Source organism: Ictalurus furcatus, chromosome 2 (assembly GCF_023375685.1).
Source record: "Ictalurus furcatus strain D&B chromosome 2, Billie_1.0, whole genome shotgun sequence".
NCBI lineage: Eukaryota > Metazoa > Chordata > Actinopteri > Siluriformes > Ictaluridae > Ictalurus > Ictalurus furcatus.
Window position 1 is genome coordinate 13,667,974 of NC_071256.1, and position 7,921 is coordinate 13,675,894.

Sequence of the window (7,921 nt, forward strand, 5' to 3'; positions counted from 1 at the left end):
TATTCCTCATTGCTATTATTTTTAATTCAATTAACAGTGCCCATGAGTAGAGAGCTTACATTTAACAGTTTATGATAGACCTTCTGATTAAAGCTTAAACAAACAAACAAAAAAAAAGATTGGTATCTGGATCGGTTTCGGGCGTAAAGATCCTGATCTGAGCATCAGTAATGATCACCATTAAAGTAAAGCGCTTTGCATCTGACTGGTAAATGAACTCACCCATTCAAATCCTATATGAGATTATTCAGATATATACACAATATATGCAGAGCAGTTCAAGAACTGACTCCAGCCCAGAACCATGACAGCGGAAAATGTCTAATAGTGTAGTTTTAAATATATTTAAGAGGAGCAGACTTAAAAAACTGAACATTGAGGTTTATTGTATTTGTTTACAAGGTGGAACAGGTTAACAGTTGTTGTTTTTTGCATACAGTCTGTAAAATTAACTGAAAATATTACATTTAGTTTATCAGAAGGTAAATTAATGTGTCATGGCTCACACTATGTTCCTAAGTTCTGTCATAACTGACCAGCTCAAGTTTTCTCATGTCTACTTGTGTGTCATATTGTTGCACATTAATATTACCATCTCTAAAAAAAAAAAAAAAACAAACAAAAAAAAAAACTCAACTTCAACCGTGCTCCAAAATTTTTGACTGTGCTCCTAAATTTTTGCAATTAGAAGCACAAGTGCTCCTAAAAGAAATTGTTACCGTAGAGCCCTGAAAATTGGTTCAGGTATGCTGTGCACAATTCCACCCCAAAAAACATGATAAATTCGTATTATGGAAAATATTTTAAATCAAGTTTGGAAAAGTTGTCAGAAGCTTGGTGACAGTGACGTTGAAGTCGAGTGACCGTGGTATAGTTCATTTATAGCATACGCTCAGCAGTTTATTTCTGGCCATTGTAGTTAGGCTTCAAACTTCATAAAAGTTGTGTTAATTTGTGAAAATTATCTTGATGCACAAAATGTGGTAGTATTGTAAACTTTTGTTGATCACAGAGATTATTTTTTGCAATAATCCAAAAGTCTACTGGAAAATCCTATTGGGTTTTTGTCGAGGGAACCAGTGTGATGCTAACTTCCAGGTTCCGGTACAAAATGACATGCTCCGCTCTATTGGTTGATTTGTCTGCGTCTCTCCTCCTGTAAACACTTATTGCCTTTTCAGCATACGTCTGAATTGGTTTCATTTGGTTGTATATTGTTATATTTGATTGCACATTTCCATTTGGTTGATGGCATATTTATTTTTACTTATCCTATATTTTGGGTAGAATTTTATTTATATTTTGCTTCTACAAGATGATGCACTTTAAGGACCAGTCTAATTTGATGCAAAGATTTGTACATTAGCAGGAATGTAGCACAACATGGAGGTGAAAGCAGCGGTCTGTTTATTTAAATGTGAAAGTGCAATAAAAATATGTTGTCCCTAAAATCAATGAATAATCATGATAAATAATCGTGATCTCAATATTGATCAAAATAATCGGAATTATCATTTTGGCCATAATTATGCAACCCTATGCTCTCCGCAAATTTAAAATGGGGACAATTGGACAACCTGAGATGAATTAACACAAATATGACCAAGCTTTAATGTTGTAAATCAGTTTTTGAGCTAATCTCCTTCATAATGCTGCCCACTCACCAAAGCCCCTGGGTGTACCAGCTTTGGAAAGTGCAGGCCAAATCTTAGGTGAGGACCTCTCCGCCACCTTCCACCACCAAACCTCTTCACACTTTGTAGACAAGGTAATGAATTGTTTAGCAGACTACTGTTATACATCTAAAAGAGGTTTTAAATAAATTCAAAATTATAAAATATTAAACAATTGTTTGTCCGGAGTTGTAAAGCAGAAGCCAGTTTAACTCAATTAATTATAAAAGAAAAATAAAAGCACAAACTGTGCTTATGACTCATTGGTAGGCTTCGTTCACACTGTCAGTGTTTGGGAATTAACAACCAAATTTACTTACAGGTGTGAGTCTCGAAATGTCCTGTTCACACAGCAGCTTACAATAGCATTTAGAATTTTGTCTGTATGAACAAGTAACCAAAGTCAAGCCTGTATTCTATTCAGACTATTACCTGTAACCATTGCAACAGTGATGTAATATCAAAGAGGTCGATGTCCATAAAACTACAAAAGTCTTTTAATAATTGACACGTCTTCATCTGTCAAATCTTGAATCAACAGCAGCTGGTATCTTTTGTAGAGAGGAGTATTTGAGTCGCACACAGACCACAAAACTGACTGGAGCAGAGAGAGTGCTTCAAAACAACCAAGCATATAGTTTATCGTGGTTTGCCCTGTCAGACGCTTCGACAGATGTATGAGGACTTCAGACATGTTTCCCCCAGTGTATAACTTACATTTGATGGTCGTATCCTTATCTAATGTTGGAAACAGATGAAGAGAATGGGAGCGCTATAATTCGGACTAAAATATACATCTTGCCACAATATTTATTGTTCTAGATTGAAATATATGTTTAATATTCTACATGTTGTATTTATGAGAGCAGTAACTGTAAAGAGGGTATACATGTAATATAATTACTAGACATAATTACTACAATTATATTACATGTCATTTAATTACTATGTTAGAGCAATCTTATTTTTTCTTTTCATTAGAGCAGAGTATTTGTCTCATTGCTTACCTGATGAAGCCATTTACCTTTTGTTATTCTTTTGAGCTGAATACCTCCCTCTAGTGTTGCATACCAGTCACTGCTCCTAGATGATACCTGTACCGTCCCTTTTAAAAGGATGTGGTAGACTGAAAAGACTGCCTTTCAGTAAAAGCAAACAGTTTTTAACCGCATGGCATGTGGATGTTTCACTTGATTTATTGTTTTATTACTAATGCTGTAAAACTTCATGCAGACTTGTGGAACTTGCGTTTGTCAAAAGGAATTATATTTCTGTTGTGTTGAAGTTGTGTTGTGCTCAATCTACATGAAGCGAGTTGACTGGATACTGGCTGGCACATACTATATTCATTTACTGTATTCAGATAAGTGAATGTGTGTGTTCTTCATACCAGTTAACATTTAGTCTGTGCTTTTGTTTTTCTTTATCATTTTTAATCTTTTTTTTAATTTTTTTATTTATGCTTTAAAACGGTGGGCAAACAGTTGTTTTTGTTTTAGAATATAATGTTTATATTTTAACCCTGTTTTTGCAAATGTGTAGCATAGCCTATATAAATACATTCATTATAATTGTTTTGTTTGACTTTAGTTTTCACATTGTTTGGAGGACATATATCAATCTGATTTAATCAGCACAGCCATGTAGTATCTAGTAGAGAGGTTATTGACTATGTTGTGTACATGTTGCTACATTGTACATGTTCATTGTCATTAATTTGGGGTTGATAGCCCAATGTTGTTTGTGAGAAATAAGTATTTTTGCCCACAATAACTTGTAAATGTTTTCCTTATAAAATGCTCTAAAAATGCTAAAATGCTTATCTTTTTCCATTTCTTTTCTTCAAACACCTTAGGAGATGGTTCATCCTAAAATGCACAGATCATCATCATCCCCATACCTGTGTCCCGTCTGGCAATCCATAACCAGCTGTGCACCTTGTCTATTACAAATGTTATGGATTTTTGTTCTAATAGAGCTCATTGTAATCTTTGAGACTGGTATTGTGGAGAGGCTGTTATATTGTGAAAAAAGTCACAAAGATCACCCATCACGGTCTTGTGAAGCATTTGACCTTATTTGTGACTATATTCACCGTTATGCTTTCAGTGGTTACTATATTACAGTGTCCTTAATTTTTTACTATTTAAAAGTTGTTTTAAAGTTTATTACAGGCTCAATATATTTTCTTTTCTTTCAATAGAAGATAAAGGCCTGGTTTCACAGACAGGGTTTACATTAAGCCAGGGTTAGGCCTTCAATCAATTAAGACAAGTAGCTTTTAAGTAGCTTTTATAAACGTGCCTTAGAAAAAAAATATATTACTGGTGCGCATCTTGAGACAAAACGATGGCACAGACATATTTTAAGATATGTCAGTGCAAGTTACTTTCAGTTAAAACAGCTCAAACATGCATTTTAGTCTGGGACTAGGCTTAAGCCTTGTTTGTGAAACCAGGGGAAAGTGTCATAATCAATCCTGTGATTTGTGCAGTGATGAGCTGGAGATCAACATCATAGCTGTGCTGTATTTTAGGTATAGCCATTGAACACTTTGTTTTATAAATTAAAAAGTTAGTATCATTAATGCTGTGAGGCAATATGAATCAAATGAATCATTTATATAGTGTGCTTTCTCCACAGACTTCTTTCTCATTAAATTAAACATCTACAAAGGTTTTCTGTGCCATTGCTCATTGGCGTTTGTAAGCATTATTATTTGGAAAACAAAAATTGTATGAAAATGGCTAGGTGCGTATTACACCATTTTAATGCATGGCATCAAAAAACCACCTGACACAAAGCAGTGGATCACCCCTTATATAGACCATGTCTATGTCAGTATAAATTGAATTGTTATTCCAATCACCAAGCTTGTAATGTTATACACACATGAAATTCTAAGCAGCAGTCAAGCATGGTAGGCTAAAGAAGGGTCTAATTTATTATGCTCTATGCAAAATATGACACAATAAATGTGAACCACACATATAACTATAATAAGCAGTTAGAATTGCAGTTAGCATGAAACCTTAAATGTACAGCTGGGCTGGCAATTTGTTTTTGTATGCATGTGTATAAATAATATTTTTTTTTTTCTATTACAGAGGGATCAAGCAAACAGAGGGATAGATGGACAAGCAAACAGATTTAAAGGCTGTTATGAATGATGGGTTACAGAAAAGTGTTCCTATGTTTGTTTATTATTATTTTAAGTTATATATTCTGATTTGTAACCAAGATTATGAAGTCACCTTTTTCTAAACATTTTAGAGCATTATTAAAAAGTCCATGTACACAGTGCTTATCCCGAGTGCTTTTTTGATGTATTCTATTATCCTGCGCAAAGCAAAAATATTAATATAGTAAGAGGTGTCATGACCCTCTTCCAGTCCAAGTATACTGCAAAACCGAGTCAAAATTCTTGTGTTCTGGATTTTTTCAGCGATATTTGGGAAGTTCTTATTAACATTTTTAGTCTTTCAGTGTGTTTATTTCAGCGCAGGTTCTTTTGAAATACTGCTCGGCCAAGTCCCTGGAAAACGGAGGATCTCAGATCTCAGCTTTGGAGTGTGATAGGACAAAACTAAGTGTGTTTTGCAATGATTGCAATGTCTTATTTATGTGTGTGCTTTGAGGGATCTTTATTATAATAAGATTTATGTGCGTATTTTAGTAACTTTTATATTGTGTGTTTAGGTGTTTGCTGCTTTGATTGATCTTTATTATAAGAAGTCTTGGAATGTTTATCATGCATTAAGGAAACCTGTTGTTAGATCATTATATATTGAACTTCATTATAACAAGTGTTTTAATGTATAGGGATATAAACTGTACACCTTTATGTTTTATTGGCTGTTTTAATTTGTTTAATTTAATTATTATATATTATAATTGTATTAGCCTTTTAGCTTTCACTTTGCCTACTGTCTCAAAGCTTCACAGACACTGGTCAGAACCTACAGTGGGCAAGTCATGGGCAAAAATGACCAAACAAAAAACTAAGATGGTACAAATGAAAATCGAAAGAAACCAGGGCTGTTTTTAAATAATAGTGGTAGAATGTGTACAACTTCATAAGAGAAAACATGAGAATGTTGTAGTCAGTGCAGTGTGATGATATAATCAGTATTTATTTTCAACAGGTGTGTGGCCCTCTGAAGCTGGCAAAAGACCTGATCCTTCCTAGAAGAAATGGCATGACCTGTTTAAAAGGGTATATATTGGCAAACTTTAATATCAAAATGGCCATAAAATGTAGTCTATAGGTTGCTTGTCAACTGATACAGTGTTTTGAATATTACAGATAGATAAATGTCAAGCAATATATAAGAGGTGCATCACATACACATCCCCCCAGACCTACCTGAGAGGGCCAGACCAAAGTGTGCACCCCAGAAACAGCTGCTTCCTCGACCTCCAGGCATCATGGAGCCAGCCCATGTTAATCCCATTGGGCCCAGCACTTTTGTCATGCTTGTTCCCCATTCTAACCCCACATTAGAGTGTGTGTTCAATGTGTTTTTGGTCTCTGGACCCTCAGCCACCACCACTCCCCAGCCCAGCAGCACTCCACACCAGCTTCTGCCGTACAACCACATGTGCCACGTCAACCATATGCCCACAGTATATTAGAAGAATGGAGGCCAATACTTGCAAAAAACTGTGGTCACTACAGGACAGCAGAGACATAGCCAAAACAGGGGCACTATTTACTGTTAAACACCGAGACTTTAACAAAAGAAAAAGCAGTGGCTGGTGTAAATATAAAAGAAATAGAATTTACTGCCTTATATAGTTATATGCATATATTTTCTATTTAAATATAATGTTTAAATAGTTGTATTTTTTGTTGTTTTGTTTATAGTCTTTTCATATCTGAATAATATTTTATAAAAATTTATCACTTATGTTTATTGTTATTTTGTGTGTGTGTTTTAGAGATGCACCAAAATTTCTCAGCCGAAACCGATAACTGATTATTCAGAGTGATATCGGCCGATACCGATAGTTCTGCCTTTTATGCCTTCTTTTAAATTAATAATAATTAATTCCACAATTCTGAAGGAAATGCAAATAAAAACTTTATTCTCTCCATTTCAACAAGTTGTTTCACAGTAACTGGTCTCATAAACAGAAAATACATTACTCAAATTAACATTAACACATTAGCTAAATTCTGAAGATTAAAGTAAGATTTCTTAACTTATTGAATGTTATTAATTCATATTAACATTGACTGAATTCTAAAAAACCTCCTGTTAGTCTCACATTCACTCACCACAAACAAAAGCATTTCTACTTCATCAGTGAACATCAAACTGGTAATATAGACTGAATATAAACTTTTTTTTGATGATATTAACTCATATTAACATTAACTGGATATGAAACATATTACTCTACTAATATATTTTTCTGTGCAATATATACACCTTTTTTGTCAACTCAGCTTCATTTAAATCTTTCATCAGTGTACTGGCGCTTTAATTCAGCGTGAGCAGCTCAAGCAGCACAGAAAAAAAAATTTTTGGACTCAACGCCAAAACTTCCGCTTCACTTCTGCTCACTTCCGGTGTAAAATGTTAGAAGTGCAGAGATTACAGAGTTTATAAACTGGAGTTTTGTCATCATTCCACACAAGAGACATCATCTTTACACACAGCCCAAAATTGATGTGTTTTCCCGCCCTCTTTGAGAATGACAGGATATAATTGGCCCTGATCATCGGATCACCTGGACTATCGGCCGATGGCCCATATCGTGAAAAATAGCTTCTATCGGCCAATACCGATTATCAGCCGATACATCAGTGCATCTCTAAATAAAATACATTATTTTGTAAAAAAAAAAAACAAAACAAAACAAAAAAAAGTATTCGTAGCAGTACATACATATAGAAATGCCATAGAATAAAAGACTACAATATAATTAATACAGTAAAAGACATTTTGTAAAAAGACAGTCATAACAGTACATACATAGAAAAAATCTATATCATGCATCCTCCCTCATCTTTGTCCCTTCTTCCCCCCCTCAAGCAGACTATTGTTCCCCAGCTTTGGTGCAGTCAGTAGAGCATGAGACTCACAAGCCCCACGTTGCGCGTTTGTACAGCTCAGGAATGTAAGCTCAGAAGGTGTACATTGCAAAAAAAAAGGTGTCTGTATCACTCTGCTTGTCTATGTTTGGTACATAAAATTTCAGTTCTAGAAATAGTTCATTACATTGAAACCATTGAAACTACA

General features: G+C 34.5%; 1 long non-coding RNA gene across 1 annotated transcript; it reads left to right on the forward strand.

Moving 5' to 3' along the window:
- Positions 1–999: 999 nt before the first annotated feature.
- LOC128622581 (uncharacterized) lies at positions 1,000–6,412 on the forward strand. The gene is made up of 3 exons (XR_008388422.1): positions 1,000–5,263; positions 5,819–5,889; positions 5,980–6,412. It is a non-coding gene; the product is annotated as an uncharacterized LOC128622581 (long non-coding RNA).
- Positions 6,413–7,921: the final 1,509 nt, after the last annotated feature.